This window comes from Falco peregrinus, chromosome 9, assembly GCF_023634155.1.
Source record: "Falco peregrinus isolate bFalPer1 chromosome 9, bFalPer1.pri, whole genome shotgun sequence".
Classification (NCBI taxonomy): Eukaryota; Metazoa; Chordata; class Aves; order Falconiformes; family Falconidae; genus Falco; species Falco peregrinus.
This window is the reverse complement of record NC_073729.1, coordinates 23,708,780-23,718,809: the sequence shown is the minus strand read 5'-3', so window position 1 is coordinate 23,718,809 and position 10,030 is coordinate 23,708,780.

Below are 10,030 nucleotides of genomic sequence, written 5' to 3'. Positions count from 1 at the left end.
CCCCACGCCCCCCGGCAGCGGCGGGGACCCAGAGCTGGGCCCCGGCGAGAAACCGGCCGGCCGTGGCGGGGGTTGGCGGCCGAGCGGGAGTCGAAACCCGCCGGCAGCGCCGCCCCGGCCTCTGCCTGGGCTGTGGGGAGCGGGCCCGGGCTCTGGGGGGCGGCTCCGGGTGCGGGGATGCCCCGGCGGCGCCGCACCGAGACCCCCGCGGGGCTGGGCCTGGAGGCTCCTTCCCCGCTCCTGTCGCTTTCAGAGCCTTTCCCACCGGCCTCCTCGCGTTGGCCGGGATGAGGCGTGAAAAGGGAAGCAAATGCAGATGGAGAAACGGGTATGAATTTTTCAAAGGACAGGGAGCATTTAGCAGCTCGGCTCTTTGTTCTAGGATTTTTTTCGGGGTTGTTGTGGAGTTCGGAGCCCCGGCGCAGGTCTCATTTCAAAGCTGAGCTCAGTGGAAACCCAGGGAGTGGCCGAATGCTGAGTCCATGTGAAAAATCTGGATTTTTCTAGGCTCTCCAGAGCCCAGATTCTTGAAAATCCAGCCCGGTTTGGTGGCTGCAGCGGGAGGAGCTGGGAGGGCTGTGGCTGGCAGGGAGCTGCGCTGGCCTCTGCCAGCTCTGCCAGGCGTGAAATCCCGCTGCCAAGTCCAGTCTCACCAAAGAGCCAGGGATCAGGCTGTGCCTCGTGGGGATGAGGAGGATCACCCCCTAAAGATCCACTGCTCCAGTGGCTAATTGCGCTCTACCTTCAAGCGCTGGCTTTTAATTAAATGCATTGTGCTGCCAACTTAATTATTCCCCATCTCAAGCCCTTGAAGGGTGCTGGGAAGTGCAGAGCAATGCTGCATTTGGAGAGGGAAAAAAAAAATCCTCTTTGTGGAGGATCATGGCTTTTGTTCGAAACTGCTGCGGCTTTGCTGGGGCTGGGCGGTGATTTGGGGGCAAAACGTCTGCGCTGTCTGCAGAAGCATTTGTTCGCCCTGGGAGCCGCAGCTTTGCACCCTCCACGTTCTCCCGAGTTCCCCTTTTGCTGCCACTGGAATTTTCGTTTGGTTGGGGCTTTTTTTTTTTTTTTTTTTTTTTTTCCATTTGCTGGTGAAGACTGAAATGTCAGGCCTGGGGCAGGTTCCCTTCACTGATCCCTTTCCAGGCGTGTGGAGGGAAGGGGCCAGCCTTGACAGATGAGGAGATGTCTCATTTGGGAGGTGAGCGGCATCTCCCTGTGCCTGGGCATCGCTCTGCATCTCTGGAAAGTGCATGTCCCTGGGCAGCACGTTGTTTTCCGACCCTGGCAGAACCAGTGCTACAAATCATGGTTGTTTCCCAGCAAAGCAAGGAATTGTGTGAGTGGCCATGTAGATGGGAAGCAACACTCATGGACATCCTCAGCTGCGCAGCTCCCAGGATGGGGATGCTCCGGGTGAGCACGGACGTTTCCTGGCCACCGGTTCCCTGTGTCTGCACCAGGCTTGGTCAGACGCTGCTGCTCTGTGGCTTCGCTTGGAAGCCAACACGCTCTGGGCTCCATGCCCCCTTTTAAAGCAAGCCCTGACCTAGATTTCCCTGCCCGCTGCAAAGCCGGCTGGGCTCTGCTCTCTCCATTGCTCCTCCCCACGGCTGGGAAGGCCCAGCAGAGCAGTCCTGGCTGCTGCTTGTTAAGCCAGTGGCTATTAGCCCCGTCGGGAGCGAGCCTGCTCTGGCTGATAGAGCTCTATCACATTTTGCTCCACCGAACGTGATTCCCAAGTGCGAGGCACCAACGGAGCATCCCCCTTGTAGGAGGGGCAGCTGATGGGGCTATCTCTGCTCTGCAGATGGGCACCAGATGCAGTGGTGATGGCCCATGAGCAGCCCTCAGCCCTGCCTGCTCTCCCCATGGCAGAGCCCCCCTCCCTGCCAAGAGCCTGGCATGTCCCAGCCCTCCGCCCTGGCAGGACACCAGTGCCTGGGCTGACAGGGGGCACGGCATCGCCAGGCGGTGCGGTGGGGTGGAGGCTGCCTGCATGGCCTCCGGCAGTGTGTGGGTGCAGCGTGACCGTGCTGCCTGTCCACCCATCATTTCATCCATCCGTCTCTCCATGAATCCATCCGTTCATGCATCCATCTGTCTGTTCATCCCTGTGTCCATCTGCCCATCCATCCGTGGCTCCCTGGCAGAACCAGACCCCGCTCACAGCTGTGGCCCCAACCCTTCCTTGGAGAGCTGTTGCCCACGCCAGGCAGCTGCACAGGATGGTGGTTACGTGGGGACTGGTGGCAAAACACTCATTAACCAAAAACCAGCACTAAAACACAGCATGTGCACCAGGCCCCCTCTGCTCCTCCTCTGCTCCTGTGGTCTTGGGACATGAAGGTGGCAGCTGGGAGCATCAGGGGGTCCCCCAGGTGCATCAGTCCCCAGGCATCACCCCAGGAGCTGCCTGAGCCCCCCCTGTATGCCCCCAACAAACCCTTTAATGCTCCAGGTGAGACAGATCCTCTTTCCCCATCCCCCAGACAGGAGCGGGGGCACAGGGTGGTGTTGGCGTTCCTCTTTCCCTTCTGCCACTGTCCCCTGCGTGCTGCAGGGCATTGCCCACCCGCCACCGCAGCAGCCACCCGCCCGGTGCTGCCTTCCGCTTTTCTCCAAACCCAAAATAGCCCCCAGTTCGCGGTGGGGGGATGCTGGGGGTGACGCTTCCTCTTTCTGCACCGTCACTGCTGCTGCTGGGGAAGGTATGGGGACTCTGAGCGGGGTTGAACTGAGGGGACATGGGCGCAGCTTCTGGGGCCAGGGTACAGACAGCAGGCGTGGGGCCCGTGGGCTGGATCTGGAGCATCCTCTGCAGGCTTGTTGTCTGGACCAACCCCACATTGCCATCTCCCTGCTGGTGCGGATGGCTTGTTGCAGCCTCACAGACTGCGTGGTCCCATCCCTTGGAGCAGTCTGGGGTGGGCTGGGGACCTGGCAGCACCTGGGGGTCCTCATGCCCACCACCCCATCCTGAGCAGAAAGCCCTGTGTGCCTGCAGGCTCCCCGAGGGGTTCCCACCACGGTCCCACTCTTCCCTGGAAAGTGTCAGTGACTCGTGGCTGGTGCCTGGGCTTCCCTGCCTGCCCACAGAGACCTCCAGCTCCCACCCCCAAACCCCTTGGGAACCATGGGACTGATCCTGGCTGGGGCCAACCAGCCTCCTCCTGCTTCCTTTGGGGATGGTTTCGGAGCCCCTATCGCACCCCTCTGCCTGGAAATGGATCCCTTAATATCTGCCTCGTTACCCAGCTCATTTGGCTGCTCTCAGCTCCAAAGCAGCTCTTGGGGCTGCCTGAGCACACCGTGCCACCCCCCAGCGCTGCTCCCCTGCCACGGGGTTTCTCTCTGGTCCCCACCTTCTAAGCTGGTCTCGAACCAGCTTACGACCACTCATTTCCACCCTCGTCACCAGGAAATCCCCCGGCAGCATTCGGGGTGAAGTTGCTCATCTCTGCAGTCACAGCAGAGCCACCAGTGGGGCAGGGATTGCCCCGCTCCAGCCCCATGGCAGCATGCCGCTGCCCACAAGCTCCATCCCCATGGCCAAGCTCCCCCCAGGGGGATGTGGGGGGATGTGGGGGGAAGCCTCTGGTCCTGGAGCTTCCCATGCACTCACAGAATGGCGTGCACACCTGGGAGCATGCACACGCACGAGGACATGTGCACTCATAGGGATGGGGGACATCTGCAGCCCAAGGACCAAATGGGTGATGGAGCCAAATCCCATCTCCGGGACCTTGAGCTCTGCAGCCCAGCTGGGGCACAGGGGCTGCTTCCCGGGGGGTGCGGGGGCAAGAGCTGTGCTGCTGCCACTGCAGCTGTGACCAGCTCTGGGCATCAGTGTGGGATGTCCTCGCTGGCACCCGGCATGCTTGGGAGCTGGGGGAAGGATCCGGTCCTCCAGCCCTCCCTCGTGCTTCTGTCCGGAAACAGGCTGGGCAAAAATCCTCCTCCTTCTGCCCCTTTTCCCGTGCCCTGCCCAGGGCTGCTCGGGGACCTGCTTCCCACCCTGCTAACCTCGCCCTGGGATCCATCCAGCACCATCTGCCGCTTGGAAAAACCCTGCTTCCTAAGCTGCTCTAATCCCCGAATCCTATCTGCATCCTGCAGTCAGTGTGAGCTGCCAGCGACGAGCATCTCCCTCGGCTCCCACAGCCCACAGCCACCTCGCTGCAGCTCTCCTGGCTTTCCCTGCCCATGGTGCCAGGGCTGGTTGGGTGCTGGACAGGACCGGGCCAACCCAACCCCTGCGCTGCGGGAAAATGCAAAATGCTTGGAGAGAAGAGGGGAGAAAGCAATAAAAGGTGCCCGATGCTGCTGCCGTGCTGCCCTCCGCTCATCCCCAGGGAGCGGGGCAAGCTCTGCAGCCAGGGCAGGAGGCTGGAGTGCAGGATGCAGCCTGGGGTCAGAAGGTGGCAGAGAGGCGAGACCCCCGGGGCCAGGAGCTGGGGGGCAGCTGGCAGGAGAAGAAAGGGAGTGAGGGGCTGGGGAGAGATGGGAGAGGAGATGGGGGGTGGGGGGGGAGCCGGCAGTGAAAGAGCCCAATGCAGGAGCAGACAGACCCGGCAGCTCAGGAAGCTGGGGCTGGAGGAGCGGGTGGCCGAGGGGGGTCTCCCCCCGCTCTCCCCACAGCGGGATCACAGGGGAGAGCTTCCCAGAGGATGCGGGGCGTGGGGGGAGAGGAAGCGCCGGAGACAGCTGCACAACATCTGGCAGCAGCGTGGCCCTCCGGGACCCCGAGGCAGCTGAGCATGGAGGGGGGGCATGGGGGAGCGAGACAGCATGATGCTTCCTGCCACCCCTCTGCTGCCAGATGTGCACCCCGCTCCCCCCATGGGCTGAGCCCCCTGGCCCCCTGCACCCCCACCCTTCCTCCCCGCTGGCCTCTTTCCTCCGGGACATGCCCAACACCTGCTTCCAGTTCAGTCCCAGTTCACCGCCACTCCCAGGACCCTGTGGTCCCTGCAACACCCAGGGGACATGACCCCGTCACCTCTGGCATCCCCATCCTTTGATGGCCTTTCTGACTCCCATGGGGCAGGCTGCGGGGGACTGTCAGCTTGTGTCCCCAAATGGGGCATGTTCCCCTCCATGGCACCGTGGTGCTGTTGCCCAGTGCCAGGCTGGGCGCTCAGCTGCCCTGGCTCCGCACAGGGACTGGGCAGAGCAGGGCAGAGTGTGCAGCAGACCCCAACCCAGCCAATTCCCAGTTCCTCCTGCCCTGAATCCTTCTGGATGCAGACTGCCCCGGGCAGGGAGCCGGCATCACCCGGCTCCAGCAAATAGCTGGGTCAGGTTGAAAAGCAAGACAGGATTAGCCGCGGGCAGGGAAAATAGCCTCTCTCCTCAAAAATAGCTTCCTGGATTAAAAATAGCCAGAGGTCCCAAAGCCATTGCTGTGGGGGGATGCAAGCACCAGCTGGGCGGGCCACCCACTCCCACGTGTGGGACAATTAGGGGCATTATGGGGAGCTTAGGGCTCCTCGGAGCCATCTGGCCATGGGCAGAGCCCCTCAGCTCTGTCGCTGCTGCAGGATCAGGCCCACTCCAGGTCATCCCTGTGAGCCCCATGGTGGGGATGGTCCCCAGAGCCCAGTTGTCCCCCTTGCCGGGGCACGCTGTGTGACGCAGTTGATGCGCTGGAGGGAAGGGATGGTGTCTGGAGGGATCTCGGCAGGCTGGAGAGGTGGGCCCATGCGAGCCTTGTGAAGTTCAACAAGGGCAAGCACAAGGTCCTGTACGTGGGTTGGAGCAATCCCAAGCGCAAACACAGGCTGGGTGGAGGAGGGGAAAGACTTGGGGGTGTTGGTGGAGGAGAAGACCAACATGACCAGGCAACATGCGCCCGCAGCCCAGAAACCCACCCGTGCCCTGGGCTGCACCACTGGCAGCGCGGCCGGCAGGCGAGGGGGGGCTCTGCCCCTCTGTCCCGCTCTGCTGAGACCCCCCTGCAGCGCCGCCCCCAGCTCGGGGACCCCCAGAGTCAGGAGGACACGGACCCGTGGGAGCGGGTCCAGAGGAGGCCACGGAGATGCTCAGGGGGCTGGAGCCCCCCTGCTGTGGGGACAGGCTGGGAGTGGGGGAGGGTCACCCTGGGGAAGAGACGGCTCCGGGGGGGACCTTGGAGCAGCTCCCAGTGCCTGAGGGGCTGCGAGAAACCTGGGGAGGGGCTGCTACTGGGGCAGGTAGTGACAGGACAAGGGGGAATGGCTTTAAACTGCGAGGGCAGATGTAGATCAGATAGGAGGAAGAAATTCTTCCCTGTGAGGGCGGCGAGGCGCTGGCACAGGCTGCCCAGAGCAGCTGGGGGTGCCCCGTCCCTGGCAGGGTTCAGGGCCAGGCTGGACGGGGCTGGGGGCAACCTGGGCTGGTGGGAGGGGTCCCTGCCCAGGGCAGGGGGTTGAAACGAGATGAGCTTTAATGCCCCTTTCACCCCAGCCATCCTGTGACTCTGTGAAGTCCCCAGGGAAGCTCTGGGCTGTCCCAGGGCGCAGAGCAGGTTTTCCCCATGGTCTGGATCAGGCCCGGCCGGGGGCAGGTGTGAGTGAAGCCCAGCCTGGAGCTTCGCAGGTGCCCCACGGTGCAGGGGCTGCCCCGCTCCTGGCGCTGGAAACCCCCAGCCTGGGGTGGTGCTGGGACATAGCCGAGCCCCTGCAATCCTGGCCATCCCCAGGGGTTTCTGTGCTGCGTTGCACCCTGCAGACTCCCATCCCTCCCCCAGGAGCTCGGACAGGGCTGCTTGACCCCGAGAACTTGGGCTGAGCTGGAGCAAAACAATTCCCCCTGCTCAGACAGGAGACCCCCGGGCAGCTCCCAGCCACCTCAGGGATGACCATGGGACTGGGGGGGGACGCCGGTGAGACATGTCCCCCTTTTTCCTGGTGCAGAGCAGTGGTGGGCATCGAGCAGCCCTTCCTGCCGGCCACCCCACACTGCTCCTCCCCGTGCCGCAGGAAAGCGGCATCAAAGGCAGCCGGCAGTGCCTGGGTTGGGAACACAGAGCTCAGGTTTTCCCAGAAAGCTCTGGCACAGGCTGAGCTCCGGGTGCCGGTGGCGATGGCCATGATGTCTGCTGAGCCAAAGCCACCAGTGCTGGTGCAGAAGCAGCCACGAGCATCACCACTGCGCTGGGGCCGGAGGCAAAGGTGGTCGTGGTGATGAGGAGCGAAGACTGAAAGCCACCGCCCAGCACCATGTCCCTGGCACAGCCAGCCCTGGGAGGGCGAGTGGGAGCTGGGTTTGACATTTTCACCTCCACCTCCTGTTTTCTGCTCTCCTCCCACCCGGCGCTTGGAAACAGCTCCTCTTTCTCTCCCTGCTTTTCTTCCTGCATTTCCGCCAGCCATGGGCTTTGCGCAACGTCTCCCGGTGGGAGAAGGAGAGTGGGGACCTCCTCCTGCTCAGACAGGAGGGCGGGGGGCACGGGGGCAGGCAGGGGTCCTGCAGGCAAAAAGGTTTTAGCAGGAGCCTTGCAAAGAATAAATCCTCAGCTCCTGGAGTCATGGATGGGAAAGTGCAAGCCGCCCAGCTCACGTTGCTACAGCCAGGAAGACAGCTGGGGTCTTTCGTCCCCACTCTGATGGTCTGAGAGTGGGGTCGGCTGGCAGGGGACAGCCATGTCCAAGCCTTGGGGAGCAGCGAGGCTGGGGGGCCTCTCAGTGCCCCCCAGTTATCATCAGCTCCATTCTCTCCCCAGCCCCACTCTGCCCCCGCCAGGCATTAGCCAGCTGATCCAGCCTGCAGCCTCCCTAAGGCACTTACAGGGGTTAAAAACAGCAACTGTCCCCGCCCTGACCCCAGGGGACCCTCTGACGTCCCCAGGGGACCCTCTGATGTCCCTAGCTCCCTCGGAGTGCTGGCACTGCCCCGGTGCAGGCTGAGCACCCTGGCCACCTCCCCGTGTGCGCGTCCCCCTGCCCTGGACCAGGAGGGTCATGGATGATATCTCCTGCTCACCCCATCCCCTCCCAGCTGGGGTGCTGGGGGCAGACATGGGGTGACCCACCCCCATCGCCTCCTGCCTGCCTGCCTGCATGGGGTGGGGAGGGGGGACGGATGGGTGACATTAATAAAGGGTGCTGGGCTGGGGGATGGTGGTGGGGGCTGCTGGCTGCTGCAGAGGGCAGGGGAAGAGGGGAAGGGGGTCCCCCAGCACCCAGCTGGTGCCCCCCTCCCAGCACCCTCCTCTCTGCCTTCCCCAAAACCCTGCCTGAAGGCGGGGAGATGGAAGAGGGGCTCACGCTGCCCTGCCTGCCCTGCCTGCCCACATCCTTCCCCACACATTCCTCTCCCTCCTTCATCTCTCCGGGGGTGCCCGTCCTCACTCAGCGCCATGGCAGCCCAGGCTGGAGGAGACCTTGGCGTTTTCCCCTCTGTTAAAAATAGCATGAGATTTATTTTCTGGCAGCATGGAAAGCCCCCGGGGCGGACGAGAGGAAGCAGCCGGGCTTGGGCAGGCCGGGGCGGTGGGGGGAGAGCGCAAAGGGCAGGAAATAACCCCCGGCAGCGGCAGCCCTGGCGAGGGGAAAATGCTCAGATACAAACAGTGTGCGGTTAATGTGGAAACTCCCAGGGCAGCAACGACAGCCGGCCCTGTGCATCCTGCGCTCCGGCCAAGCTGCCTCCTCCTGGTCCCCATGGCAGGGCTCCAGCCCCCCCGGCCCCCCACCGCGCCCAGACCCCTCTGCAGAGCACCTGGGCTTGCTCTGACCCCAGCCCCATGTCCCCACACCCTCCCCGGCACCCGTCCTCCCCACTTGCCTTATTCAGAGGGGAGGTGGGATGCTGCGGGAGACCCCAGGATGCTGGCAGCCAGCAGACAGGGGAGGGCCCTGCTTGAGAGAGCATTTCGCATCCCACGGCCCCCTGCCCCATCTCCCTCGGGTCCAGCCCTAATTGCTCCTTGAGCGCTGGGCAGTTGGTTTCAGTCCCTGTCCCCCCATCCTGACCCAGCAGGGCCATTCCCGGAACAGAGCTGGCAGCTGCCCTGCACATAAACAACCCGGAGCTCAGCGCTGCCCACCTTTCCCAGCATTTCACTCCTGGGGGGCTCACCCACAGGCTCCCACTTGCCCTCTGAGGACGCTTGGGGTGCCTCTGCCTGCACCCGCTTCCTGCTGTCCCTCTGCCTAACGGAGGGTGGGGGGCCCGGGCTGACCCCACTCCTGGCCGGCGTTTCCCACACTGCCAGGCAGAGCATCCCACCCTTCCCTGCCTGCACACCCACCCCCAGGACCCCCAGTTCCCTGATCCCTCCTTCCCCGGGATGCCCTCTCTGTGCTGCTGCCCCTCTGTCTCCCTGGGGGCTGGTTCCTATTTCCTGGGGACATTTTGGTTCTTTTCCCCCTTCCCCAGCCCACTCGTTATCAGCCTCACGATTATTTCCTCCCTGTCCACCCACCTGCTTATTTTAGCTGCCTCTTCCTTCCTCTCAGCTGCTTTTGGAGCAGCGTCTGGCCCTGCTCCCCCTCCATCAGCACCCACCCCAGACCCCTGCCCTCATCCCCCGGCCCCTCCATCCCCAGCGTCCCCTCAACACCCCAGCCGTGGCCCAGGGAGCGGTGCTGGGTGCGGGGTGCCAGGCTGTGCTGCCCATGGGCACGGTTCCCTGCCTGCCCACCGGCTGGGCGCGGAGGCTCTATTTAAGGCAGGATCCTGCCGTCACTCCTTGGCTAATTGAAGCCTGCGGCTGGCTGCCCTTTCAGGCTCCTTGGCTCACTGGCTGGTCCCGCTCCTCCCTGCCTGTGCTGCTGTGCTCACCCGGGCTGCCTGGCCTCTGCCTGAACCCTGCCTGCAGGCTGGCTGCCTGCACCCCTGCCTGCCTCTCCCAGCCTGCCTCCGCCTCTGGAGCCCTGCAAACCGGTTTGCAGTGAAGCATCTTCCATCAGGGAAAAATGGATGGGTCACATCCCCCTGCCCTGCCCGCATTCCCCAGCCTGCCCACATCTCTGTACCCACCCCAGCACCCCTGGCAGCCACAGGGGGCTTTCCCCCCTGGCCAACCTTCAGCATTTGAATCACA